General features: G+C 48.8%; 34 non-coding genes across 34 annotated transcripts; 17 read left to right on the forward strand and 17 right to left on the reverse strand.

Moving 5' to 3' along the window:
- Positions 1-114: 114 nt before the first annotated feature.
- trnar-ccu (transfer RNA arginine (anticodon CCU)) lies at positions 115-187 on the reverse strand. The gene has a single exon. It is a non-coding gene; the product is annotated as a tRNA-Arg (tRNA).
- Positions 188-325: 138 nt separating this feature from the next.
- On the forward strand, positions 326-437 carry trnal-caa (transfer RNA leucine (anticodon CAA)). The gene is made up of 2 exons: positions 326-363; positions 392-437. It is a non-coding gene; the product is annotated as a tRNA-Leu (tRNA).
- A 1,487-nt stretch (positions 438-1,924) lies between these two features.
- On the reverse strand, positions 1,925-1,997 carry trnar-ccu (transfer RNA arginine (anticodon CCU)). The gene has a single exon. It is a non-coding gene; the product is annotated as a tRNA-Arg (tRNA).
- A 138-nt stretch (positions 1,998-2,135) lies between these two features.
- On the forward strand, positions 2,136-2,247 carry trnal-caa (transfer RNA leucine (anticodon CAA)). Its single transcript has 2 exons — positions 2,136-2,173; positions 2,202-2,247. It is a non-coding gene; the product is annotated as a tRNA-Leu (tRNA).
- Positions 2,248-3,734: 1,487 nt separating this feature from the next.
- trnar-ccu (transfer RNA arginine (anticodon CCU)) lies at positions 3,735-3,807 on the reverse strand. The gene has a single exon. It is a non-coding gene; the product is annotated as a tRNA-Arg (tRNA).
- A 138-nt stretch (positions 3,808-3,945) lies between these two features.
- trnal-caa (transfer RNA leucine (anticodon CAA)) lies at positions 3,946-4,057 on the forward strand. The gene is made up of 2 exons: positions 3,946-3,983; positions 4,012-4,057. It is a non-coding gene; the product is annotated as a tRNA-Leu (tRNA).
- An 865-nt stretch (positions 4,058-4,922) lies between these two features.
- trnar-ccu (transfer RNA arginine (anticodon CCU)) lies at positions 4,923-4,995 on the reverse strand. Its single transcript has one exon. It is a non-coding gene; the product is annotated as a tRNA-Arg (tRNA).
- A 138-nt stretch (positions 4,996-5,133) lies between these two features.
- On the forward strand, positions 5,134-5,245 carry trnal-caa (transfer RNA leucine (anticodon CAA)). The gene is made up of 2 exons: positions 5,134-5,171; positions 5,200-5,245. It is a non-coding gene; the product is annotated as a tRNA-Leu (tRNA).
- A 568-nt stretch (positions 5,246-5,813) lies between these two features.
- trnar-ccu (transfer RNA arginine (anticodon CCU)) lies at positions 5,814-5,886 on the reverse strand. The gene has a single exon. It is a non-coding gene; the product is annotated as a tRNA-Arg (tRNA).
- Positions 5,887-6,024: 138 nt separating this feature from the next.
- trnal-caa (transfer RNA leucine (anticodon CAA)) lies at positions 6,025-6,136 on the forward strand. Its single transcript has 2 exons — positions 6,025-6,062; positions 6,091-6,136. It is a non-coding gene; the product is annotated as a tRNA-Leu (tRNA).
- A 1,487-nt stretch (positions 6,137-7,623) lies between these two features.
- Positions 7,624-7,696, reverse strand: trnar-ccu (transfer RNA arginine (anticodon CCU)). The gene has a single exon. It is a non-coding gene; the product is annotated as a tRNA-Arg (tRNA).
- Positions 7,697-7,834: 138 nt separating this feature from the next.
- On the forward strand, positions 7,835-7,946 carry trnal-caa (transfer RNA leucine (anticodon CAA)). The gene is made up of 2 exons: positions 7,835-7,872; positions 7,901-7,946. It is a non-coding gene; the product is annotated as a tRNA-Leu (tRNA).
- A 1,487-nt stretch (positions 7,947-9,433) lies between these two features.
- trnar-ccu (transfer RNA arginine (anticodon CCU)) lies at positions 9,434-9,506 on the reverse strand. Its single transcript has one exon. It is a non-coding gene; the product is annotated as a tRNA-Arg (tRNA).
- A 138-nt stretch (positions 9,507-9,644) lies between these two features.
- On the forward strand, positions 9,645-9,756 carry trnal-caa (transfer RNA leucine (anticodon CAA)). Its single transcript has 2 exons — positions 9,645-9,682; positions 9,711-9,756. It is a non-coding gene; the product is annotated as a tRNA-Leu (tRNA).
- A 1,487-nt stretch (positions 9,757-11,243) lies between these two features.
- Positions 11,244-11,316, reverse strand: trnar-ccu (transfer RNA arginine (anticodon CCU)). Its single transcript has one exon. It is a non-coding gene; the product is annotated as a tRNA-Arg (tRNA).
- Positions 11,317-11,454: 138 nt separating this feature from the next.
- On the forward strand, positions 11,455-11,566 carry trnal-caa (transfer RNA leucine (anticodon CAA)). The gene is made up of 2 exons: positions 11,455-11,492; positions 11,521-11,566. It is a non-coding gene; the product is annotated as a tRNA-Leu (tRNA).
- Positions 11,567-12,431: 865 nt separating this feature from the next.
- trnar-ccu (transfer RNA arginine (anticodon CCU)) lies at positions 12,432-12,504 on the reverse strand. The gene has a single exon. It is a non-coding gene; the product is annotated as a tRNA-Arg (tRNA).
- A 138-nt stretch (positions 12,505-12,642) lies between these two features.
- Positions 12,643-12,754, forward strand: trnal-caa (transfer RNA leucine (anticodon CAA)). The gene is made up of 2 exons: positions 12,643-12,680; positions 12,709-12,754. It is a non-coding gene; the product is annotated as a tRNA-Leu (tRNA).
- Positions 12,755-14,241: 1,487 nt separating this feature from the next.
- Positions 14,242-14,314, reverse strand: trnar-ccu (transfer RNA arginine (anticodon CCU)). Its single transcript has one exon. It is a non-coding gene; the product is annotated as a tRNA-Arg (tRNA).
- A 138-nt stretch (positions 14,315-14,452) lies between these two features.
- On the forward strand, positions 14,453-14,564 carry trnal-caa (transfer RNA leucine (anticodon CAA)). Its single transcript has 2 exons — positions 14,453-14,490; positions 14,519-14,564. It is a non-coding gene; the product is annotated as a tRNA-Leu (tRNA).
- A 1,487-nt stretch (positions 14,565-16,051) lies between these two features.
- trnar-ccu (transfer RNA arginine (anticodon CCU)) lies at positions 16,052-16,124 on the reverse strand. Its single transcript has one exon. It is a non-coding gene; the product is annotated as a tRNA-Arg (tRNA).
- A 138-nt stretch (positions 16,125-16,262) lies between these two features.
- trnal-caa (transfer RNA leucine (anticodon CAA)) lies at positions 16,263-16,374 on the forward strand. The gene is made up of 2 exons: positions 16,263-16,300; positions 16,329-16,374. It is a non-coding gene; the product is annotated as a tRNA-Leu (tRNA).
- An 865-nt stretch (positions 16,375-17,239) lies between these two features.
- trnar-ccu (transfer RNA arginine (anticodon CCU)) lies at positions 17,240-17,312 on the reverse strand. The gene has a single exon. It is a non-coding gene; the product is annotated as a tRNA-Arg (tRNA).
- A 138-nt stretch (positions 17,313-17,450) lies between these two features.
- On the forward strand, positions 17,451-17,562 carry trnal-caa (transfer RNA leucine (anticodon CAA)). Its single transcript has 2 exons — positions 17,451-17,488; positions 17,517-17,562. It is a non-coding gene; the product is annotated as a tRNA-Leu (tRNA).
- A 568-nt stretch (positions 17,563-18,130) lies between these two features.
- On the reverse strand, positions 18,131-18,203 carry trnar-ccu (transfer RNA arginine (anticodon CCU)). Its single transcript has one exon. It is a non-coding gene; the product is annotated as a tRNA-Arg (tRNA).
- Positions 18,204-18,341: 138 nt separating this feature from the next.
- On the forward strand, positions 18,342-18,453 carry trnal-caa (transfer RNA leucine (anticodon CAA)). Its single transcript has 2 exons — positions 18,342-18,379; positions 18,408-18,453. It is a non-coding gene; the product is annotated as a tRNA-Leu (tRNA).
- Positions 18,454-19,940: 1,487 nt separating this feature from the next.
- Positions 19,941-20,013, reverse strand: trnar-ccu (transfer RNA arginine (anticodon CCU)). Its single transcript has one exon. It is a non-coding gene; the product is annotated as a tRNA-Arg (tRNA).
- A 138-nt stretch (positions 20,014-20,151) lies between these two features.
- trnal-caa (transfer RNA leucine (anticodon CAA)) lies at positions 20,152-20,263 on the forward strand. The gene is made up of 2 exons: positions 20,152-20,189; positions 20,218-20,263. It is a non-coding gene; the product is annotated as a tRNA-Leu (tRNA).
- A 1,487-nt stretch (positions 20,264-21,750) lies between these two features.
- On the reverse strand, positions 21,751-21,823 carry trnar-ccu (transfer RNA arginine (anticodon CCU)). The gene has a single exon. It is a non-coding gene; the product is annotated as a tRNA-Arg (tRNA).
- Positions 21,824-21,961: 138 nt separating this feature from the next.
- Positions 21,962-22,073, forward strand: trnal-caa (transfer RNA leucine (anticodon CAA)). The gene is made up of 2 exons: positions 21,962-21,999; positions 22,028-22,073. It is a non-coding gene; the product is annotated as a tRNA-Leu (tRNA).
- A 1,487-nt stretch (positions 22,074-23,560) lies between these two features.
- Positions 23,561-23,633, reverse strand: trnar-ccu (transfer RNA arginine (anticodon CCU)). The gene has a single exon. It is a non-coding gene; the product is annotated as a tRNA-Arg (tRNA).
- A 138-nt stretch (positions 23,634-23,771) lies between these two features.
- On the forward strand, positions 23,772-23,883 carry trnal-caa (transfer RNA leucine (anticodon CAA)). Its single transcript has 2 exons — positions 23,772-23,809; positions 23,838-23,883. It is a non-coding gene; the product is annotated as a tRNA-Leu (tRNA).
- A 568-nt stretch (positions 23,884-24,451) lies between these two features.
- On the reverse strand, positions 24,452-24,524 carry trnar-ccu (transfer RNA arginine (anticodon CCU)). The gene has a single exon. It is a non-coding gene; the product is annotated as a tRNA-Arg (tRNA).
- Positions 24,525-24,668: 144 nt separating this feature from the next.
- trnal-caa (transfer RNA leucine (anticodon CAA)) lies at positions 24,669-24,780 on the forward strand. The gene is made up of 2 exons: positions 24,669-24,706; positions 24,735-24,780. It is a non-coding gene; the product is annotated as a tRNA-Leu (tRNA).
- Positions 24,781-25,656: the final 876 nt, after the last annotated feature.

Raw genomic sequence — 25,656 nt, forward strand, 5'->3', positions numbered from 1 at the left:
GGCCGGAGCCATGCAAGCCTTCAAGAAAAGGTCTCTTAGCAGAGGATGGTTTCGATCCATCGACCTCTGGGTTATGGGCCCAGCACGCTTCCGCTGCGCCACTCTGCTGAAGCGCACCCCAGATGGGACTCGAACCCACAATCCCTGGCTTAGGAGGCCAGTGCCTTAACCATTAGGCCACTGGGGCTTTGGAGTCATGGACCATGTTCTGCTGGACCATCAACAAACACAGACATGCTACCATGGATTGACTGACATGTTGGGAGAACAGAGAACTGACATGACTTTGGACACCTTAACCTCTGTTTTAGGCCAGACGCACCGTGTCAGAATGGCCGATCGGTCTAAGGCGCCAGACTCAAGGGTGTCCGACCTTCTCAGTGTGTGAGGTTTCTGGTCTCCCAATGGAGGCGTGGGTTCAAATCCCACTTCTGACAGGAGGTTTTTGGCGAGGCTAGATGAAACTATCATTGTTCTCCCTCTGGATGCCTTGGTCCAAATCTCATTCACAACAAGTTTTCAAATGCAAGCACTGTCATCAATTGGAATGTCTGAAAGGGCCAATTTCAACCTTTCTCCTAGGAACGAATCTCATTTCCCACAACATGCTCTGAATTAATTATTTCATTAACATCACTTAGGCAGTGGGTGGATCTGAATGTGCCAATTTCAGACTCTCTCCTAGAAATGTCCCACATCCATGGCATTGATGATCAGGCCCCTTTCTCAAAGGCGCGCACGTGTGTTTCATAAAACGAATGTACCCATAGAAAGCACGCGTACGTCTCACTTTCAGACGTGAAATCTATAAATCGTAAATGAGCTTGAAATTGTGCGCAGCTGAACAGTTGGGGAATTTTAATCGATGCCTAATTAATGCCACTGACATATAAAAGAGCGCCTGTCAATGTTTAAATCCTTTATGAGCAGCAAAAGTGGCTTATATTTCCAAAAAACCTACAGCAATCGGACAAGCAAAAGCGCGTGCGTCTGCTCAGACCCTGACATGGCGCTGGGCACTTTTCCACGTCAAAGACAGTTTTAATAATTATGGACTTTGCCGTGGATTTTGGGGACGCACCCTTTACCATCAAATCTGTGCGTACGCGCGCTTTATAAATGAGGCTCCATGTGTCTTGAATAGGCTTGTAATTAAGAAAAAAAGTACAGCTACTTTCCAAAGATGAGGACTCATGGTGAAACGACGTAATGTCTTGTCAGCGTTTTCTCAGAGCCATGCAGGCTTTTAACTAAAGGACTCCTAGCAGAGGATGGTTTCGATCCATCGACCTCTGGGTTATGGGCCCAGCACGCTTCCGCTGCGCCACTCTGCTTACACGTGCCCGGGCACGACTCCACCTAGCGTCCCTAGCTTAGGAGGCCACAATGATGTAGAATGTTGGCATCATGCCAAGGATTCAGGTGTCTTGAAAAACTCGTAATTAAGAAATAAGGTACAGCTGCCTCTCCAAAGACGAGGACTCGTGGTGAAACGACGTAATGTTTCGTCAGTGTTTTCTCAGAGCCGGAGCCATGCAGGCTTTTAATTAAAGGACTCCTAGCAGAGGATGGTTTCGATCCATCGACCTCTGGGTTATGGGCCCAGCACGCTTCCGCTGCGCCACTCTGCTTACACGTGCCCGGGCACGACTCAACCTACAGTCCCTGGCATAGCAGGCCACTCTGATGTAGAATGTTGGCACCATGCCAAGGATTCAGGTGTCTTGAATAAACTTGTAATTAAGAAATAAAGTACAGCTGCCTTTCCAATCACGGTGAAACGGCATAACGTTCTGCCAGCCTTTTCTCGGGCCGGAGCCATGCAAGCCTTCAAGAAAAGGTCTCTTAGCAGAGGATGGTTTCGATCCATCGACCTCTGGGTTATGGGCCCAGCACGCTTCCGCTGCGCCACTCTGCTGAAGCGCACCCCAGATGGGACTCGAACCCACAATCCCTGGCTTAGGAGGCCAGTGCCTTATCCATTAGGCCACTGGGGCTTTGGAGTCATGGACCATGTTCTGCTGGACCATCAACAAACACAGACATGCTACCATGGATTGACTGACATGTTGGGAGAACAGAGAACTGACATGACTTTGGACACCTTAACCTCTGTTTTAGGCCAGACGCACCGTGTCAGAATGGCCGAGCGGTCTAAGGCGCCAGACTCAAGGGTGTCCGACCTTCTCAGTGTGTGAGGTTTCTGGTCTCCCAATGGAGGCGTGGGTTCAAATCCCACTTCTGACAGGAGGTTTTTGGCGAGGCTAGATGAAACTATCATTGTTCTCCCTCTGGATGCCTTGGTCCAAATCTCATTCACAACAAGTTTTCAAATGCAAGCACTGTCATCAATTGGAATGTCTGAAAGGGCCAATTTCAACCTTTCTCCTAGGAACGAATCTCATTTCCCACAACATGCTCTGAATTAATTATTTCATTAACTTCACTTAGGCAGTGGGTGGATCTGAATGTGCCAATTTCAGACTCTCTCCTAGAAATGTCCCACATCCATGGCATTGATGATCAGGCCCCTTTCTCAAAGGCGCGCACGTGTGTTTCATAAAACGAATGTACCCATAGAAAGCACGCGTACGTCTCACTTTCAGACGTGAAATCTATAAATCGTAAATGAGCTTGAAATTGTGCGCAGCTGAACAGTTGGGGAATTTTAATCGATGCCTAATTAATGCCACTGACATATAAAAGAGCGCCTGTCAATGTTTAAATCCTTTATGAGCAGCAAAAGTGGCTTATATTTCCAAAAAACCTACAGCAATCGGACAAGCAAAAGCGCGTGCGTCTGCTCAGACCCTGACATGGCGCTAGGCACTTTTCCACGTCAAAGACAGTTTTAATAATTATGGACTTTGCCGTGGATTTTGGGGACGCACCCTTTACCATCAAATCTGTGCGTACGCGCGCTTTATAAATGAGGCTCCATGTGTCTTGAATAGGCTTGTAATTAAGAAAAAAAGTACAGCTACTTTCCAAAGATGAGGACTCATGGTGAAACGACGTAATGTCTTGTCAGCGTTTTCTCAGAGCCATGCAGGCTTTTAACTAAAGGACTCCTAGCAGAGGATGGTTTCGATCCATCGACCTCTGGGTTATGGGCCCAGCACGCTTCCGCTGCGCCACTCTGCTTACACGTGCCCGGGCACGACTCCACCTAGCGTCCCTAGCTTAGGAGGCCACAATGATGTAGAATGTTGGCATCATGCCAAGGATTCAGGTGTCTTGAAAAACTCGTAATTAAGAAATAAGGTACAGCTGCCTCTCCAAAGACGAGGACTCGTGGTGAAACGACGTAATGTTTCGTCAGTGTTTTCTCAGAGCCGGAGCCATGCAGGCTTTTAATTAAAGGACTCCTAGCAGAGGATGGTTTCGATCCATCGACCTCTGGGTTATGGGCCCAGCACGCTTCCGCTGCGCCACTCTGCTTACAAGTGCCCGGGCACGACTCAACCTACAGTCCCTGGCATAGCAGGCCACTCTGATGTAGAATGTTGGCACCATGCCAAGGATTCAGGTGTCTTGAATAAACTTGTAATTAAGAAATAAAGTACAGCTGCCTTTCCAATCACGGTGAAACGGCATAACGTTCTGCCAGCCTTTTCTCGGGCCGGAGCCATGCAAGCCTTCAAGAAAAGGTCTCTTAGCAGAGGATGGTTTCGATCCATCGACCTCTGGGTTATGGGCCCAGCACGCTTCCGCTGCGCCACTCTGCTGAAGCGCACCCCAGATGGGACTCGAACCCACAATCCCTGGCTTAGGAGGCCAGTGCCTTATCCATTAGGCCACTGGGGCTTTGGAGTCATGGACCATGTTCTGCTGGACCATCAACAAACACAGACATGCTACCATGGATTGACTGACATGTTGGGAGAACAGAGAACTGACATGACTTTGGACACCTTAACCTCTGTTTTAGGCCAGACGCACCGTGTCAGAATGGCCGAGCGGTCTAAGGCGCCAGACTCAAGGGTGTCCGACCTTCTCAGTGTGTGAGGTTTCTGGTCTCCCAATGGAGGCGTGGGTTAAAATCCCACTTCTGACAGGAGGTTTCAATTTCAATAGCAGGCCACTCTGATGTAGAATGTTGGCACCATGCCAAGGATTCAGGTGTCTTGAATAAACTTGTAATTAAGAAATAAAGTACAGCTGCCTTTCCAAAGACGAGGACTCGTGGTGAAACGACGTAATGTTTCGTCAGTGTTTTCTCAGAGCCGGAGCCATGCAGGCTTTTAATTAAAGGACTCCTAGCAGAGGATGGTTTCGATCCATCGACCTCTGGGTTATGGGCCCAGCACGCTTCCGCTGCGCCACTCTGCTTACACGTGCCCGGGCACGACTCCACCTAGCGTCCCTAGCTTAGGAGGCCACAATGATGTAGAATGTTGGCATCATGCCAAGGATTCAGGTGTCTTGAAAAACTCGTAATTAAGAAATAAGGTACAGCTGCCTCTCCAAAGACGAGGACTCGTGGTGAAACGACGTAATGTTTCGTCAGTGTTTTCTCAGAGCCGGAGCCATGCAGGCTTTTAATTAAAGGACTCCTAGCAGAGGATGGTTTCGATCCATCGACCTCTGGGTTATGGGCCCAGCACGCTTCCGCTGCGCCACTCTGCTTACACGTGCCCGGGCACGACTCAACCTACAGTCCCTGGCATAGCAGGCCACTCTGATGTAGAATGTTGGCACCATGCCAAGGATTCAGGTGTCTTGAATAAACTTGTAATTAAGAAATAAAGTACAGCTGCCTTTCCAATCACGGTGAAACGGCATAACGTTCTGCCAGCCTTTTCTCGGGCCGGAGCCATGCAAGCCTTCAAGAAAAGGTCTCTTAGCAGAGGATGGTTTCGATCCATCGACCTCTGGGTTATGGGCCCAGCACGCTTCCGCTGCGCCACTCTGCTGAAGCGCACCCCAGATGGGACTCGAACCCACAATCCCTGGCTTAGGAGGCCAGTGCCTTATCCATTAGGCCACTGGGGCTTTGGAGTCATGGACCATGTTCTGCTGGACCATCAACAAACACAGACATGCTACCATGGATTGACTGACATGTTGGGAGAACAGAGAACTGACATGACTTTGGACACCTTAACCTCTGTTTTAGGCCAGACGCACCGTGTCAGAATGGCCGAGCGGTCTAAGGCGCCAGACTCAAGGGTGTCCGACCTTCTCAGTGTGTGAGGTTTCTGGTCTCCCAATGGAGGCGTGGGTTAAAATCCCACTTCTGACAGGAGGTTTCAATTTCAATAGCAGGCCACTCTGATGTAGAATGTTGGCACCATGCCAAGGATTCAGGTGTCTTGAATAAACTTGTAATTAAGAAATAAAGTACAGCTGCCTTTCCAAAGACGAGGACTCGTGGTGAAACGACGTAATGTTTCGTCAGTGTTTTCTCAGAGCCGGAGCCATGCAGGCTTTTAATTAAAGGACTCCTAGCAGAGGATGGTTTCGATCCATCGACCTCTGGGTTATGGGCCCAGCACGCTTCCGCTGCGCCACTCTGCTTACACGTGCCCGGGCACGACTCAACCTACAGTCCCTGGCATAGCAGGCCACTCTGATGTAGAATGTTGGCACCATGCCAAGGATTCAGGTGTCTTGAATAAACTTGTAATTAAGAAATAAAGTACAGCTGCCTTTCCAATCACGGTGAAACGGCATAACGTTCTGCCAGCCTTTTCTCGGGCCGGAGCCATGCAAGCCTTCAAGAAAAGGTCTCTTAGCAGAGGATGGTTTCGATCCATCGACCTCTGGGTTATGGGCCCAGCACGCTTCCGCTGCGCCACTCTGCTGAAGCGCACCCCAGATGGGACTCGAACCCACAATCCCTGGCTTAGGAGGCCAGTGCCTTATCCATTATGCCACTGGGGCTTTGGAGTCATGGACCATGTTCTGCTGGACCATCAACAAACACAGACATGCTACCATGGATTGACTGACATGTTGGGAGAACAGAGAACTGACATGACTTTGGACACCTTAACCTCTGTTTTAGGCCAGACGCACCGTGTCAGAATGGCCGATCGGTCTAAGGCGCCAGACTCAAGGGTGTCCGACCTTCTCAGTGTGTGAGGTTTCTGGTCTCCCAATGGAGGCGTGGGTTCAAATCCCACTTCTGACAGGAGGTTTTTGGCGAGGCTAGATGAAACTATCATTGTTCTCCCTCTGGATGCCTTGGTCCAAATCTCATTCACAACAAGTTTTCAAATGCAAGCACTGTCATCAATTGGAATGTCTGAAAGGGCCAATTTCAACCTTTCTCCTAGGAACGAATCTCATTTCCCACAACATGCTCTGAATTAATTATTTCATTAACATCACTTAGGCAGTGGGTGGATCTGAATGTGCCAATTTCAGACTCTCTCCTAGAAATGTCCCACATCCATGGCATTGATGATCAGGCCCCTTTCTCAAAGGCGCGCACGTGTGTTTCATAAAACGAATGTACCCATAGAAAGCACGCGTACGTCTCACTTTCAGACGTGAAATCTATAAATCGTAAATGAGCTTGAAATTGTGCGCAGCTGAACAGTTGGGGAATTTTAATCGATGCCTAATTAATGCCACTGACATATAAAAGAGCGCCTGTCAATGTTTAAATCCTTTATGAGCAGCAAAAGTGGCTTATATTTCCAAAAAACCTACAGCAATCGGACAAGCAAAAGCGCGTGCGTCTGCTCAGACCCTGACATGGCGCTAGGCACTTTTCCACGTCAAAGACAGTTTTAATAATTATGGACTTTGCCGTGGATTTTGGGGACGCACCCTTTACCATCAAATCTGTGCGTACGCGCGCTTTATAAATGAGGCTCCATGTGTCTTGAATAGGCTTGTAATTAAGAAAAAAAGTACAGCTACTTTCCAAAGATGAGGACTCATGGTGAAACGACGTAATGTCTTGTCAGCGTTTTCTCAGAGCCATGCAGGCTTTTAACTAAAGGACTCCTAGCAGAGGATGGTTTCGATCCATCGACCTCTGGGTTATGGGCCCAGCACGCTTCCGCTGCGCCACTCTGCTTACACGTGCCCGGGCACGACTCCACCTAGCGTCCCTAGCTTAGGAGGCCACAATGATGTAGAATGTTGGCATCATGCCAAGGATTCAGGTGTCTTGAAAAACTCGTAATTAAGAAATAAGGTACAGCTGCCTCTCCAAAGACGAGGACTCGTGGTGAAACGACGTAATGTTTCGTCAGTGTTTTCTCAGAGCCGGAGCCATGCAGGCTTTTAATTAAAGGACTCCTAGCAGAGGATGGTTTCGATCCATCGACCTCTGGGTTATGGGCCCAGCACGCTTCCGCTGCGCCACTCTGCTTACACGTGCCCGGGCACGACTCAACCTACAGTCCCTGGCATAGCAGGCCACTCTGATGTAGAATGTTGGCACCATGCCAAGGATTCAGGTGTCTTGAATAAACTTGTAATTAAGAAATAAAGTACAGCTGCCTTTCCAATCACGGTGAAACGGCATAACGTTCTGCCAGCCTTTTCTCGGGCCGGAGCCATGCAAGCCTTCAAGAAAAGGTCTCTTAGCAGAGGATGGTTTCGATCCATCGACCTCTGGGTTATGGGCCCAGCACGCTTCCGCTGCGCCACTCTGCTGAAGCGCACCCCAGATGGGACTCGAACCCACAATCCCTGGCTTAGGAGGCCAGTGCCTTATCCATTAGGCCACTGGGGCTTTGGAGTCATGGACCATGTTCTGCTGGACCATCAACAAACACAGACATGCTACCATGGATTGACTGACATGTTGGGAGAACAGAGAACTGACATGACTTTGGACACCTTAACCTCTGTTTTAGGCCAGACGCACCGTGTCAGAATGGCCGAGCGGTCTAAGGCGCCAGACTCAAGGGTGTCCGACCTTCTCAGTGTGTGAGGTTTCTGGTCTCCCAATGGAGGCGTGGGTTCAAATCCCACTTCTGACAGGAGGTTTTTGGCGAGGCTAGATGAAACTATCATTGTTCTCCCTCTGGATGCCTTGGTCCAAATCTCATTCACAACAAGTTTTCAAATGCAAGCACTGTCATCAATTGGAATGTCTGAAAGGGCCAATTTCAACCTTTCTCCTAGGAACGAATCTCATTTCCCACAACATGCTCTGAATTAATTATTTCATTAACATCACTTAGGCAGTGGGTGGATCTGAATGTGCCAATTTCAGACTCTCTCCTAGAAATGTCCCACATCCATGGCATTGATGATCAGGCCCCTTTCTCAAAGGCGCGCACGTGTGTTTCATAAAACGAATGTACCCATAGAAAGCACGCGTACGTCTCACTTTCAGACGTGAAATCTATAAATCGTAAATGAGCTTGAAATTGTGCGCAGCTGAACAGTTGGGGAATTTTAATCGATGCCTAATTAATGCCACTGACATATAAAAGAGCGCCTGTCAATGTTTAAATCCTTTATGAGCAGCAAAAGTGGCTTATATTTCCAAAAAACCTACAGCAATCGGACAAGCAAAAGCGCGTGCGTCTGCTCAGACCCTGACATGGCGCTAGGCACTTTTCCACGTCAAAGACAGTTTTAATAATTATGGACTTTGCCGTGGATTTTGGGGACGCACCCTTTACCATCAAATCTGTGCGTACGCGCGCTTTATAAATGAGGCTCCATGTGTCTTGAATAGGCTTGTAATTAAGAAAAAAAGTACAGCTACTTTCCAAAGATGAGGACTCATGGTGAAACGACGTAATGTCTTGTCAGCGTTTTCTCAGAGCCATGCAGGCTTTTAACTAAAGGACTCCTAGCAGAGGATGGTTTCGATCCATCGACCTCTGGGTTATGGGCCCAGCACGCTTCCGCTGCGCCACTCTGCTTACACGTGCCCGGGCACGACTCCACCTAGCGTCCCTAGCTTAGGAGGCCACAATGATGTAGAATGTTGGCATCATGCCAAGGATTCAGGTGTCTTGAAAAACTCGTAATTAAGAAATAAGGTACAGCTGCCTCTCCAAAGACGAGGACTCGTGGTGAAACGACGTAATGTTTCGTCAGTGTTTTCTCAGAGCCGGAGCCATGCAGGCTTTTAATTAAAGGACTCCTAGCAGAGGATGGTTTCGATCCATCGACCTCTGGGTTATGGGCCCAGCACGCTTCCGCTGCGCCACTCTGCTTACACGTGCCCGGGCACGACTCAACCTACAGTCCCTGGCATAGCAGGCCACTCTGATGTAGAATGTTGGCACCATGCCAAGGATTCAGGTGTCTTGAATAAACTTGTAATTAAGAAATAAAGTACAGCTGCCTTTCCAATCACGGTGAAACGGCATAACGTTCTGCCAGCCTTTTCTCGGGCCGGAGCCATGCAAGCCTTCAAGAAAAGGTCTCTTAGCAGAGGATGGTTTCGATCCATCGACCTCTGGGTTATGGGCCCAGCACGCTTCCGCTGCGCCACTCTGCTGAAGCGCACCCCAGATGGGACTCGAACCCACAATCCCTGGCTTAGGAGGCCAGTGCCTTATCCATTAGGCCACTGGGGCTTTGGAGTCACGGACCATGTTCTGCTGGACCATCAACAAACACAGACATGCTACCATGGATTGACTGACATGTTGGGAGAACAGAGAACTGACATGACTTTGGACACCTTAACCTCTGTTTTAGGCCAGACGCACCGTGTCAGAATGGCCGAGCGGTCTAAGGCGCCAGACTCAAGGGTGTCCGACCTTCTCAGTGTGTGAGGTTTCTGGTCTCCCAATGGAGGCGTGGGTTCAAATCCCACTTCTGACAGGAGGTTTTTGGCGAGGCTAGATGAAACTATCATTGTTCTCCCTCTGGATGCCTTGGTCCAAATCTCATTCACAACAAGTTTTCAAATGCAAGCACTGTCATCAATTGGAATGTCTGAAAGGGCCAATTTCAACCTTTCTCCTAGGAACGAATCTCATTTCCCACAACATGCTCTGAATTAATTATTTCATTAACATCACTTAGGCAGTGGGTGGATCTGAATGTGCCAATTTCAGACTCTCTCCTAGAAATGTCCCACATCCATGGCATTGATGATCAGGCCCCTTTCTCAAAGGCGCGCACGTGTGTTTCATAAAACGAATGTACCCATAGAAAGCACGCGTACGTCTCACTTTCAGACGTGAAATCTATAAATCGTAAATGAGCTTGAAATTGTGCGCAGCTGAACAGTTGGGGAATTTTAATCGATGCCTAATTAATGCCACTGACATATAAAAGAGCGCCTGTCAATGTTTAAATCCTTTATGAGCAGCAAAAGTGGCTTATATTTCCAAAAAACCTACAGCAATCGGACAAGCAAAAGCACGTGCGTCTGCTCAGACCCTGACATGGCGCTAGGCACTTTTCCACGTCAAAGACAGTTTTAATAATTATGGACTTTGCCGTGGATTTTGGGGACGCACCCTTTACCATCAAATCTGTGCGTACGCGCGCTTTATAAATGAGGCTCCATGTGTCTTGAATAGGCTTGTAATTAAGAAAAAAAGTACAGCTACTTTCCAAAGATGAGGACTCATGGTGAAACGACGTAATGTCTTGTCAGCGTTTTCTCAGAGCCATGCAGGCTTTTAACTAAAGGACTCCTAGCAGAGGATGGTTTCGATCCATCGACCTCTGGGTTATGGGCCCAGCACGCTTCCGCTGCGCCACTCTGCTTACACGTGCCCGGGCACGACTCCACCTAGCGTCCCTAGCTTAGGAGGCCACAATGATGTAGAATGTTGGCATCATGCCAAGGATTCAGGTGTCTTGAAAAACTCGTAATTAAGAAATAAGGTACAGCTGCCTCTCCAAAGACGAGGACTCGTGGTGAAACGACGTAATGTTTCGTCAGTGTTTTCTCAGAGCCGGAGCCATGCAGGCTTTTAATTAAAGGACTCCTAGCAGAGGATGGTTTCGATCCATCGACCTCTGGGTTATGGGCCCAGCACGCTTCCGCTGCGCCACTCTGCTTACACGTGCCCGGGCACGACTCAACCTACAGTCCCTGGCATAGCAGGCCACTCTGATGTAGAATGTTGGCACCATGCCAAGGATTCAGGTGTCTTGAATAAACTTGTAATTAAGAAATAAAGTACAGCTGCCTTTCCAATCACGGTGAAACGGCATAACGTTCTGCAAGCCTTTTCTCGGGCCGGAGCCATGCAAGCCTTCAAGAAAAGGTCTCTTAGCAGAGGATGGTTTCGATCCATCGACCTCTGGGTTATGGGCCCAGCACGCTTCCGCTGCGCCACTCTGCTGAAGCGCACCCCAGATGGGACTCGAACCCACAATCCCTGGCTTAGGAGGCCAGTGCCTTATCCATTAGGCCACTGGGGCTTTGGAGTCATGGACCATGTTCTGCTGGACCATCAACAAACACAGACATGCTACCATGGATTGACTGACATGTTGGGAGAACAGAGAACTGACATGACTTTGGACACCTTAACCTCTGTTTTAGGCCAGACGCACTGTGTCAGAATGGCCGAGCGGTCTAAGGCGCCAGACTCAAGGGTGTCCGACCTTCTCAGTGTGTGAGGTTTCTGGTCTCCCAATGGAGGCGTGGGTTAAAATCCCACTTCTGACAGGAGGTTTCAATTTCAATAGCAGGCCACTCTGATGTAGAATGTTGGCACCATGCCAAGGATTCAGGTGTCTTGAATAAACTTGTAATTAAGAAATAAAGTACAGCTGCCTTTCCAAAGACGAGGACTCGTGGTGAAACGACGTAATGTTTCGTCAGTGTTTTCTCAGAGCCGGAGCCATGCAGGCTTTTAATTAAAGGACTCCTAGCAGAGGATGGTTTCGATCCATCGACCTCTGGGTTATGGGCCCAGCACGCTTCCGCTGCGCCACTCTGCTTACACGTGCCCGGGCACGACTCCACCTAGCGTCCCTAGCTTAGGAGGCCACAATGATGTAGAATGTTGGCATCATGCCAAGGATTCAGGTGTCTTGAAAAACTCGTAATTAAGAAATAAGGTACAGCTGCCTCTCCAAAGACGAGGACTCGTGGTGAAACGACGTAATGTTTCGTCAGTGTTTTCTCAGAGCCGGAGCCATGCAGGCTTTTAATTAAAGGACTCCTAGCAGAGGATGGTTTCGATCCATCGACCTCTGGGTTATGGGCCCAGCACGCTTCCGCTGCGCCACTCTGCTTACACGTGCCCGGGCACGACTCAACCTACAGTCCCTGGCATAGCAGGCCACTCTGATGTAGAATGTTGGCACCATGCCAAGGATTCAGGTGTCTTGAATAAACTTGTAATTAAGAAATAAAGTACAGCTGCCTTTCCAATCACGGTGAAACGGCATAACGTTCTGCCAGCCTTTTCTCGGGCCGGAGCCATGCAAGCCTTCAAGAAAAGGTCTCTTAGCAGAGGATGGTTTCGATCCATCGACCTCTGGGTTATGGGCCCAGCACGCTTCCGCTGCGCCACTCTGCTGAAGCGCACCCCAGATGGGACTCGAACCCACAATCCCTGGCTTAGGAGGCCAGTGCCTTATCCATTAGGCCACTGGGGCTTTGGAGTCATGGACCATGTTCTGCTGGACCATCAACAAACACAGACATGCTACCATGGATTGACTGACATGTTGGGAGAACAGAGAACTGACATGACTTTGGACACCTTAACCTCTGTTTTAGGCCAGACGCACCGTGTCAGAATGGCCGAGCGGTCTAAGGCGCCAGACTCAAGGGTGTCCGACCTTCTCAGTGTGTGAGGTTTCTGGTCTCCCAATGGAGGCGTGGGTTCAAATCCCACTTCTGACAGGAGGTTTTTGGCGAGGCTAGATGAAACTATCATTGTTCTCCCTCTGGATGCCTTGGTCCAAATCTCATTCACAACAAGTTTTCAAATGCAAGCACTGTCATCAATTGGAATGTCTGAAAGGGCCAATTTCAACCTTTCTCCTAGGAACGAATCTCATTTCCCACAACATGCTCTGAATTAATTATTTCATTAACATCACTTAGGCAGTGGGTGGATCTGAATGTGCCAATTTCAGACTCTCTCCTAGAAATGTCCCACATCCATGGCATTGATGATCAGGCCCCTTTCTCAAAGGCGCGCACGTGTGTTTCATAAAACGAATGTACCCATAGAAAGCACGCGTACGTCTCACTTTCAGACGTGAAATCTATAAATCGTAAATGAGCTTGAAATTGTGCGCAGCTGAACAGTTGGGGAATTTTAATCGATGCCTAATTAATGCCACTGACATATAAAAGAGCGCCTGTCAATGTTTAAATCCTTTATGAGCAGCAAAAGTGGCTTATATTTCCAAAAAACCTACAGCAATCGGACAAGCAAAAGCGCGTGCGTCTGCTCAGACCCTGACATGGCGCTAGGCACTTTTCCACGTCAAAGACAGTTTTAATAATTATGGACTTTGCCGTGGATTTTGGGGACGCACCCTTTACCATCAAATCTGTGCGTACGCGCGCTTTATAAATGAGGCTCCATGTGTCTTGAATAGGCTTGTAATTAAGAAAAAAAGTACAGCTACTTTCCAAAGATGAGGACTCATGGTGAAACGACGTAATGTCTTGTCAGCGTTTTCTCAGAGCCATGCAGGCTTTTAACTAAAGGACTCCTAGCAGAGGATGGTTTCGATCCATCGACCTCTGGGTTATGGGCCCAGCACGCTTCCGCTGCGCCACTCTGCTTACACGTGCCCGGGCACGACTCCACCTAGCGTCCCTAGCTTAGGAGGCCACAATGATGTAGAATGTTGGCATCATGCCAAGGATTCAGGTGTCTTGAAAAACTCGTAATTAAGAAATAAGGTACAGCTGCCTCTCCAAAGACGAGGACTCGTGGTGAAACGACGTAATGTTTCGTCAGTGTTTTCTCAGAGCCGGAGCCATGCAGGCTTTTAATTAAAGGACTCCTAGCAGAGGATGGTTTCGATCCATCGACCTCTGGGTTATGGGCCCAGCACGCTTCCGCTGCGCCACTCTGCTTACACGTGCCCGGGCACGACTCAACCTACAGTCCCTGGCATAGCAGGCCACTCTGATGTAGAATGTTGGCACCATGCCAAGGATTCAGGTGTCTTGAATAAACTTGTAATTAAGAAATAAAGTACAGCTGCCTTTCCAATCACGGTGAAACGGCATAACGTTCTGCCAGCCTTTTCTCGGGCCGGAGCCATGCAAGCCTTCAAGAAAAGGTCTCTTAGCAGAGGATGGTTTCGATCCATCGACCTCTGGGTTATGGGCCCAGCACGCTTCCGCTGCGCCACTCTGCTGAAGCGCACCCCAGATGGGACTCGAACCCACAATCCCTGGCTTAGGAGGCCAGTGCCTTATCCATTAGGCCACTGGGGCTTTGGAGTCATGGACCATGTTCTGCTGGACCATCAACAAACACAGACATGCTACCATGGATTGACTGACATGTTGGGAGAACAGAGAACTGACATGACTTTGGACACCTTAACCTCTGTTTTAGGCCAGACGCACCGTGTCAGAATGGCCGAGCGGTCTAAGGCGCCAGACTCAAGGGTGTCCGACCTTCTCAGTGTGTGAGGTTTCTGGTCTCCCAATGGAGGCGTGGGTTCAAATCCCACTTCTGACAGGAGGTTTTTGGCGAGGCTAGATGAAACTATCATTGTTCTCCCTCTGGATGCCTTGGTCCAAATCTCATTCACAACAAGTTTTCAAATGCAAGCACTGTCATCAATTGGAATGTCTGAAAGGGCCAATTTCAACCTTTCTCCTAGGAACGAATCTCATTTCCCACAACATGCTCTGAATTAATTATTTCATTAACATCACTTAGGCAGTGGGTGGATCTGAATGTGCCAATTTCAGACTCTCTCCTAGAAATGTCCCACATCCATGGCATTGATGATCAGGCCCCTTTCTCAAAGGCGCGCACGTGTGTTTCATAAAACGAATGTACCCATAGAAAGCACGCGTACGTCTCACTTTCAGACGTGAAATCTATAAATCGTAAATGAGCTTGAAATTGTGCGCAGCTGAACAGTTGGGGAATTTTAATCGATGCCTAATTAATGCCACTGACATATAAAAGAGCGCCTGTCAATGTTTAAATCCTTTATGAGCAGCAAAAGTGGCTTATATTTCCAAAAAACCTACAGCAATCGGACAAGCAAAAGCACGTGCGTCTGCTCAGACCCTGACATGGCGCTAGGCACTTTTCCACGTCAAAGACAGTTTTAATAATTATGGACTTTGCCGTGGATTTTGGGGACGCACCCTTTACCATCAAATCTGTGCGTACGCGCGCTTTATAAATGAGGCTCCATGTGTCTTGAATAGGCTTGTAATTAAGAAAAAAAGTACAGCTACTTTCCAAAGATGAGGACTCATGGTGAAACGACGTAATGTCTTGTCAGCGTTTTCTCAGAGCCATGCAGGCTTTTAACTAAAGGACTCCTAGCAGAGGATGGTTTCGATCCATCGACCTCTGGGTTATGGGCCCAGCACGCTTCCGCTGCGCCACTCTGCTTACACGTGCCCGGGCACGACTCCACCTAGCGTCCCTAGCTTAGGAGGCCACAATGATGTAGAATGTTGGCATCATGCCAAGGATTCAGGTGTCTTGAAAAACTCGTAATTAAGAAATAAGGTACAGCTGCCTCTCCAAAGACGAGGACTCGTGGTGAAACGACGTAATGTTTCGTCAGTGTTTTCTCAGAGCCGGAGCCATGCAGGCTTTTAATTAAAGGACTCCTAGCAGAGGATGGTTTCGATCCATCGACCTCTGGGTTATGGGCCCAGCACGCTTCCGCTGCGCCACTCTGCTTACACGTGCCCGGGCACGACTCAACCTACAGTCCCTGGCATAGCAGGCCACTCTGATGTAGAATGTTGGCACCATGCCAAGGATTCAGGTGTCTTGAATAAACTTGTAATTAAGAAATAAAGTACAGCTGCCTTTCCAATCACGGTGAAACGGCATAACGTTCTGCAAGCCTTTTCTCGGGCCGGAGCCATGCAAGCCTTCAAGAAAAGGTCTCTTAGCAGAGGATGGTTTCGATCCATCGACCTCTGGGTTATGGGCCCAGCACGCTTCCGCTGCGCCACTCTGCTGAAGCGCACCCCAGATGGGACTCGAACCCACAATCCCTGGCTTAGGAGGCCAGTGCCTTATCCATTAGGCCACTGGGGCTTTGGAGTCATGGACCATGTTCTGCTGGACCATCAACAAACACAGACATGCTACCATGGATTGACTGACATGTTGGGAGAACAGAGAACTGACATGACTTTGGACACCTTAACCTCTGTTTTAGGCCAGACGCACTGTGTCAGAATGGCCGAGCGGTCTAAGGCGCCAGACTCAAGGGTGTCCGACCTTCTCAGTGTGTGAGGTTTCTGGTCTCCCAATGGAGGCGTGGGTTAAAATCCCACTTCTGACAGGAGGTTTCAATTTCAATAGCAGGCCACTCTGATGTAGAATGTTGGCACCATGCCAAGGATTCAGGTGTCTTGAATAAACTTGTAATTAAGAAATAAAGTACAGCTGCCTTTCCAAAGACGAGGACTCGTGGTGAAACGACGTAATGTTTCGTCAGTGTTTTCTCAGAGCCGGAGCCATGCAGGCTTTTAATTAAAGGACTCCTAGCAGAGGATGGTTTCGATCCATCGACCTCTGGGTTATGGGCCCAGCACGCTTCCGCTGCGCCACTCTGCTTACACGTGCCCGGGCACGACTCCACCTAGCGTCCCTAGCTTAGGAGGCCACAATGATGTAGAATGTTGGCATCATGCCAAGGATTCAGGTGTCTTGAAAAACTCGTAATTAAGAAATAAGGTACAGCTGCCTTTCCAAAGACGTGGACTCGTGGTGAAACGACGTAATGTTTCATCAGTGTTTTCTCAGAGCCGGAGCCATGCAGGCTTTTAATTAAAGGACTCCTAGCAGAGGATGGTTTCGATCCATCGACCTCTGGGTTATGGGCCCAGCACGCTTCCGCTGCGCCACTCTGCTTACACGTGCCCGGGCACGACTCAACCTACAGTCCCTGGCATAGCAGGCCACTCTGATGTAGAATGTTGGCACCATGCCAAGGATTCAGGTGTCTTGAATAAACTTGTAATTAAGAAATAAAGTACAGCTGCCTTTCCAATCACGGTGAAACGGCATAACGTTCTGCCAGCCTTTTCTCGGGCCGGAGCCATGCAAGCCTTCAAGAAAAGGTCTCTTAGCAGAGGATGGTTTCGATCCATCGACCTCTGGGTTATGGGCCCAGCACGCTTCCGCTGCGCCACTCTGCTGAAGCGCACCCCAGATGGGACTCGAACCCACAATCCCTGGCTTAGGAGGCCAGTGCCTTATCCATTAGGCCACTGGGGCTTTGGAGTCATGGACCATGTTCTGCTGGACCATCAACAAACACAGACATGCTACCATGGATTGACTGACATGTTGGGAGAACAGAGAACTGACATGACTTTGGACACCTTAACCTCTGTTTTAGGCCAGACGCACCGTGTCAGAATGGCCGAGCGGTCTAAGGCGCCAGACTCAAGGGTGTCCGACCTTCTCAGTGTGTGAGGTTTCTGGTCTCCCAATGGAGGCGTGGGTTAAAATCCCACTTCTGACAGGAGGTTTCAATTTCAATAGCAGGCCACTCTGATGTAGAATGTTGGCACCATGCCAAGGATTCAGGTGTCTTGAATAAACTTGTAATTAAGAAATAAAGTACAGCTGCCTTTCCAAAGACGAGGACTCGTGGTGAAACGACGTAATGTTTCGTCAGTGTTTTCTCAGAGCCGGAGCCATGCAGGCTTTTAATTAAAGGACTCCTAGCAGAGGATGGTTTCGATCCATCGACCTCTGGGTTATGGGCCCAGCACGCTTCCGCTGCGCCACTCTGCTTACACGTGCCCGGGCACGACTCAACCTACAGTCCCTGGCATAGCAGGCCACTCTGATGTAGAATGTTGGCACCATGCCAAGGATTCAGGTGTCTTGAATAAACTTGTAATTAAGAAATAAAGTACAGCTGCCTTTCCAATCACGGTGAAACGGCATAACGTTCTGCCAGCCTTTTCTCGGGCCGGAGCCATGCAAGCCTTCAAGAAAAGGTCTCTTAGCAGAGGATGGTTTCGATCCATCGACCTCTGGGTTATGGGCCCAGCACGCTTCCGCTGCGCCACTCTGCTGAAGCGCACCCCAGATGGGACTCGAACCCACAATCCCTGGCTTAGGAGGCCAGTGCCTTATCCATTAGGCCACTGGGGCTTTGGAGTCATGGACCATGTTCTGCTGGACCATCAACAAACACAGACATGCTACCATGGATTGACTGACATGTTGGGAGAACAGAGAACTGACATGACTTTGGACACCTTAACCTCTGTTTTAGGCCAGACGCACCGTGTCAGAATGGCCGAGCGGTCTAAGGCGCCAGACTCAAGGGTGTCCGACCTTCTCAGTGTGTGAGGTTTCTGGTCTCCCAATGGAGGCGTGGGTTCAAATCCCACTTCTGACAGGAGGTTTTTGGCGAGGCTAGATGAAACTATCATTGTTCTCCCTCTGGATGCCTTGGTCCAAATCTCATTCACAACAAGTTTTCAAATGCAAGCACTGTCATCAATTGGAATGTCTGAAAGGGCCAATTTCAACCTTTCTCCTAGGAACGAATCTCATTTCCCACAACATGCTCTGAATTAATTATTTCATTAACATCACTTAGGCAGTGGGTGGATCTGAATGTGCCAATTTCAGACTCTCTCCTAGAAATGTCCCACATCCATGGCATTGATGATCAGGCCCCTTTCTCAAAGGCGCGCACGTGTGTTTCATAAAACGAATGTACCCATAGAAAGCACGCGTACGTCTCACTTTCAGACGTGAAATCTATAAATCGTAAATGAGCTTGAAATTGTGCGCAGCTGAACAGTTGGGGAATTTTAATCGATGCCTAATTAATGCCACTGACATATAAAAGAGCGCCTGTCAATGTTTAAATCCTTTATGAGCAGCAAAAGTGGCTTATATTTCCAAAAAACCTACAGCAATCGGACAAGCAAAAGCGCGTGCGTCTGCTCAGACCCTGACATGGCGCTAGGCACTTTTCCACGTCAAAGACAGTTTTAATAATTATGGACTTTGCCGTGGATTTTGGGGACGCACCCTTTACCATCAAATCTGTGCGTACGCGCGCTTTATAAATGAGGCTCCATGTGTCTTGAATAGGCTTGTAATTAAGAAAAAAAGTACAGCTACTTTCCAAAGATGAGGACTCATGGTGAAACGACGTAATGTCTTGTCAGCGTTTTCTCAGAGCCATGCAGGCTTTTAACTAAAGGACTCCTAGCAGAGGATGGTTTCGATCCATCGACCTCTGGGTTATGGGCCCAGCACGCTTCCGCTGCGCCACTCTGCTTACACGTGCCCGGGCACGACTCCACCTAGCGTCCCTAGCTTAGGAGGCCACAATGATGTAGAATGTTGGCATCATGCCAAGGATTCAGGTGTCTTGAAAAACTCGTAATTAAGAAATAAGGTACAGCTGCCTCTCCAAAGACGAGGACTCGTGGTGAAACGACGTAATGTTTCGTCAGTGTTTTCTCAGAGCCGGAGCCATGCAGGCTTTTAATTAAAGGACTCCTAGCAGAGGATGGTTTCGATCCATCGACCTCTGGGTTATGGGCCCAGCACGCTTCCGCTGCGCCACTCTGCTTACACGTGCCCGGGCACGACTCAACCTACAGTCCCTGGCATAGCAGGCCACTCTGATGTAGAATGTTGGCACCATGCCAAGGATTCAGGTGTCTTGAATAAACTTGTAATTAAGAAATAAAGTACAGCTGCCTTTCCAATCACGGTGAAACGGCATAACGTTCTGCCAGCCTTTTCTCGGGCCGGAGCCATGCAAGCCTTCAAGAAAAGGTCTCTTAGCAGAGGATGGTTTCGATCCATCGACCTCTGGGTTATGGGCCCAGCACGCTTCCGCTGCGCCACTCAGCTGAAGCGCACCCCAGATGGGACTCAAACCCACAATCCCTGGCTTAGGAGGCCAGTGCCTTATCCATTAGGCCACTGGGGCTTTGGAGTCATGGACCATGTTCTGCTGGACCATCAACAAACACAGACATGCTACCATGGATTGACTGACATGTTGGGAGAACAGAGAACTGACATGACTTTGGACACCTTAACCTCTGTTTTAGGCCAGACGCACCGTGTCAGAATGGCCGAGCGGTCTAAGGCGCCAGACTCAAGGGTGTCCGACCTTCTCAGTGTGTGAGGTTTCTGGTCTCCCAATGGAGGCGTGGGTTCAAATCCCACTTCTGACAGGAGGTTTTTGGCGAGGCTAGATGAAACTATCATTGTTCTCCCTCTGGATGCCTTGGTCCAAATCTCATTCACAACAAGTTTTCAAATGCAAGCACTGTCATCAATTGGAATGTCTGAAAGGGCCAATTTCAACCTTTCTCCTAGGAACGAATCTCATTTCCCACAACATGCTCTGAATTAATTATTTCATTAACATCACTTAGGCAGTGGGTGGATCTGAATGTGCCAATTTCAGACTCTCTCCTAGAAATGTCCCACATCCATGGCATTGATGATCAGGCCCCTTTCTCAAAGGCGCGCACGTGTGTTTCATAAAACGAATGTACCCATAGAAAGCACGCGTACGTCTCACTTTCAGACGTGAAATCTATAAATCGTAAATGAGCTTGAAATTGTGCGCAGCTGAACAGTTGGGGAATTTTAATCGATGCCTAATTAATGCCACTGACATATAAAAGAGCGCCTGTCAATGTTTAAATCCTTTATGAGCAGCAAAAGTGGCTTATATTTCCAAAAAACCTACAGCAATCGGACAAGCAAAAGCGCGTGCGTCTGCTCAGACCCTGACATGGCGCTAGGCACTTTTCCACGTCAAAGACAGTTTTAATAATTATGGACTTTGCCGTGGATTTTGGGGACGCACCCTTTACCATCAAATCTGTGCGTACGCGCGCTTTATAAATGAGGCTCCATGTGTCTTGAATAGGCTTGTAATTAAGAAAAAAAGTACAGCTACTTTCCAAAGATGAGGACTCATGGTGAAACGACGTAATGTCTTGTCAGCGTTTTCTCAGAGCCATGCAGGCTTTTAACTAAAGGACTCCTAGCAGAGGATGGTTTCGATCCATCGACCTCTGGGTTATGGGCCCAGCACGCTTCCGCTGCGCCACTCTGCTTACACGTGCCCGGGCACGACTCCACCTAGCGTCCCTAGCTTAGGAGGCCACAATGATGTAGAATGTTGGCATCATGCCAAGGATTCAGGTGTCTTGAAAAACTCGTAATTAAGAAATAAGGTACAGCTGCCTCTCCAAAGACGAGGACTCGTGGTGAAACGACGTAATGTTTCGTCAGTGTTTTCTCAGAGCCGGAGCCATGCAGGCTTTTAATTAAAGGACTCCTAGCAGAGGATGGTTTCGATCCATCGACCTCTGGGTTATGGGCCCAGCACGCTTCCGCTGCGCCACTCTGCTTACACGTGCCCGGGCACGACTCAACCTACAGTCCCTGGCATAGCAGGCCACTCTGATGTAGAATGTTGGCACCATGCCAAGGATTCAGGTGTCTTGAATAAACTTGTAATTAAGAAATAAAGTACAGCTGCCTTTCCAATCACGGTGAAACGGCATAACGTTCTGCCAGCCTTTTCTCGGGCCGGAGCCATGCAAGCCTTCAAGAAAAGGTCTCTTAGCAGAGGATGGTTTCGATCCATCGACCTCTGGGTTATGGGCCCAGCACGCTTCCGCTGCGCCACTCTGCTGAAGCGCACCCCAGATGGGACTCAAACCCACAATCCCTGGCTTAGGAGGCCAGTGCCTTATCCATTAGGCCACTGGGGCTTTGGAGTCATGGACCATGTTCTGCTGGACCATCAACAAACACAGACATGCTACCATGGATTGACTGACATGTTGGGAGAACAGAGAACTGACATGACTTTGGACACCTTAACCTCTGTTTTAGGCCAGACGCACCGTGTCAGAATGGCAGAGCGGTCTAAGGCGCCAGACTCAAGGGTGTCCGACCTTCTCAGTGTGTGAGGTTTCTGGTCTCCCAATGGAGGCGTGGGTTCAAATCCCACTTCTGACAGGAGGTTTTTGGCGAGGCTAGATGAAACTATCATTGTTCTCCCTCTGGATGCCTTGGTCCAAATCTCATTCACAACAAGTTTTCAAATGCAAGCACTGTCATCAATTGGAATGTCTGAAAGGGCCAATTTCAACCTTTCTCCTAGGAACGAATCTCATTTCCCACAACATGCTCTGAATTAATTATTTCATTAACATCACTTAGGCAGTGGGTGGATCTGAATGTGCCAATTTCAGACTCTCTCCTAGAAATGTCCCACATCCATGGCATTGATGATCAGGCCCCTTTCTCAAAGGCGCGCACGTGTGTTTCATAAAACGAATGTACCCATAGAAAGCACGCGTACGTCTCACTTTCAGACGTGAAATCTATAAATCGTAAATGAGCTTGAAATTGTGCGCAGCTGAACAGTTGGGGAATTTTAATCGATGCCTAATTAATGCCACTGACATATAAAAGAGCGCCTGTCAATGTTTAAATCCTTTATGAGCAGCAAAAGTGGCTTATATTTCCAAAAAACCTACAGCAATCGGACAAGCAAAAGCGCGTGCGTCTGCTCAGACCCTGACATGGCGCTAGGCACTTTTCCACGTCAAAGACAGTTTTAATAATTATGGACTTTGCCGTGGATTTTGGGGACGCACCCTTTACCATCAAATCTGTGCGTACGCGCGCTTTATAAATGAGGCTCCATGTGTCTTGAATAGGCTTGTAATTAAGAAAAAAAGTACAGCTACTTTCCAAAGATGAGGACTCATGGTGAAACGACGTAATGTCTTGTCAGCGTTTTCTCAGAGCCATGCAGGCTTTTAACTAAAGGACTCCTAGCAGAGGATGGTTTCGATCCATCGACCTCTGGGTTATGGGCCCAGCACGCTTCCGCTGCGCCACTCTGCTTACACGTGCCCGGGCACGACTCCACCTAGCGTCCCTAGCTTAGGAGGCCACAATGATGTAGAATGTTGGCATCATGCCAAGGATTCAGGTGTCTTGAAAAACTCGTAATTAAGAAATAAGGTACAGCTGCCTCTCCAAAGATGAGGACTCGTGGTGAAACGACGTAATGTTTCGTCAGTGTTTTCTCAGAGCCGGAGCCATGCAGGCTTTTAATTAAAGGACTCCTAGCAGAGGATGGTTTCGATCCATCGACCTCTGGGTTATGGGCCCAGCACGCTTCCGCTGCGCCACTCTGCTTACACGTGCCCGGGCACGACTCAACCTACAGTCCCTGGCATAGCAGGCCACTCTGATGTAGAATGTTGGCACCATGCCAAGGATTCAGGTGTCTTGAATAAACTTGTAATTAAGAAATAAAGTACAGCTGCCTTTCCAATCACGGTGAAACGGCATAACGTTCTGCCAGCCTTTTCTCGGGCCGGAGCCATGCAAGCCTTCAAGAAAAGGTCTCTTAGCAGAGGATGGTTTCGATCCATCGACCTCTGGGTTATGGGCCCAGCACGCTTCCGCTGCGCCACTCTGCTGAAGCGCACCCCAGATGGGACTCGAACCCACAATCCCTGGCTTAGGAGGCCAGTGCCTTATCCATTAGGCCACTGGGGCTTTGGAGTCATGGACCATGTTCTGCTGGACCATCAACAAACACAGACATGCTACCATGGATTGACTGACATGTTGGGAGAACAGAGAACTGACATGACTTTGGACACCTTAACCTCTGTTTTAGGCCAGTCGCACCGTGTCAGAATGGCCGAGCGGTCTAAGGCGCCAGACTCAAGGGTGTCCGACCTTCTCAGTGTGTGAGGTTTCTGGTCTCCCAATGGAGGCGTGGGTTAAAATCCCATTTCTGACAGGAGGTTTCAATTTCAATAGCAGGCCACTCTGATGTAGAATGTTGGCACCATGCCAAGGATTCAGGTGTCTTGAATAAACTTGTAATTAAGAAATAAAGTACAGCTGCCTTTCCAAAGACGAGGACTCGTGGTGAAACGACGTAATGTTTCGTCAGTGTTTTCTCAGAGCCGGAGCCATGCAGGCTTTTAATTAAAGGACTCCTAGCAGAGGATGGTTTCGATCCATCGACCTCTGGGTTATGGGCCCAGCACGCTTCCGCTGCGCCACTCTGCTTACACGTGCCCGGGCATGACTCAACCTACAGTCCCTGGCATAGCAGGCCACTCTGATGTAGAATGTTGGCACCATGCCAAGGATTCAGGTGTCTTGAATAAACTTGTAATTAAGAAATAAAGTACAGCTGCCTTTCCAATCACGGTGAAACGGCATAACGTTCTGCCAGCCTTTTCTCGGGCCGGAGCCATGCAAGCCTTCAAGAAAAGGTCTCTTAGCAGAGGATGGTTTCGATCCATCGACCTCTGGGTTATGGGCCCAGCACGCTTCCGCTACGCCACTCTGCTGAAGCGCACCCCAGATGGGACTCGAACCCACAATCCCTGGCTTAGGAGGCCAGTGCCTTATCCATTAGGCCACTGGGGCTTTGGGGTCACAATCATGGACCATGTTCTGCTGGACCATCAACAAACACAGACATGCTACCATGGATTGACTGACATGTTGGGAGAACAGAGACCTGACATGACTTTGGACACCTTAACCTCTGTTTTAGGCCAGACGCACCGTGTCAGAATGGCCGAGCGGTCTAAGGTGCCAGACTCAAGGGTGTCCGACCTTCTCAGTGTGTGAGGTTTCTGGTCTCCCAATGGAGGCGTGGGTTCAAATCCCACTTCTGACAGGAGGTTTTTGGCGAGGCTAGATGAAACTATCATTGTTCTCCCTCTGGATGCCTTGGTCCAAATCTCATTCACAACAAGTTTTCAAATGCAAGCACTGTCATCAATTGGAATGTCTGAAAGGGCCAATTTCAACCTTTCTCCTAGGAACGAATCTCATTTCCCACAACATGCTCTGAATTAATTATTTCATTAACATCACTTAGGCAGTGGGTGGATCTGAATGTGCCAATTTCAGACTCTCTCCTAGAAATGTCCCACATCCATGGCATTGATGATCAGGCCCCTTTCTCAAAGGCGCGCACGTGTGTTTCATAAAACGAATGTACCCATAGAAAGCACGCGTACGTCTCACTTTCAGACATGAAATCTATAAATCGTAAATGAGCTTGAAATTGTGCGCAGCTGAACAGTTGGGGAATTTTAATCGATGCCTAATTAATGCCACTGACATATAAAAGAGCGCCTGTCAATGTTTAAATCCTTTATGAGCAGCAAAAGTGGCTTATATTTCCAAAAAACCTACAGCAATCGGACAAGCAAAAGCGCGTGCGTCTGCTCAGACCCTGACATGGCGCTAGGCACTTTTCCACGTCAAAGACAGTTTTAATAATTATGGTCTTTGCCGTGGATTTTGGGGACGCACCCTTTACCATCAAATCTGTGCGTACGCGCGCTTTATAAATGAGGCTCCATGTGTCTTGAATAGGCTTGTAATTAAGAAAAAAAGTACAGCTACTTTCCAAAGATGAGGACTCATGGTGAAACGACGTAATGTCTTGTCAGCGTTTTCTCAGAGCCATGCAGGCTTTTAACTAAAGGACTCCTAGCAGAGGATGGTTTCGATGCATCGACCTCTGGGTTATGGGCCCAGCACG

This window comes from Misgurnus anguillicaudatus, chromosome 2 (genome assembly GCF_027580225.2).
Source record: "Misgurnus anguillicaudatus chromosome 2, ASM2758022v2, whole genome shotgun sequence".
NCBI classification, from domain to species: Eukaryota; Metazoa; Chordata; class Actinopteri; order Cypriniformes; family Cobitidae; genus Misgurnus; species Misgurnus anguillicaudatus.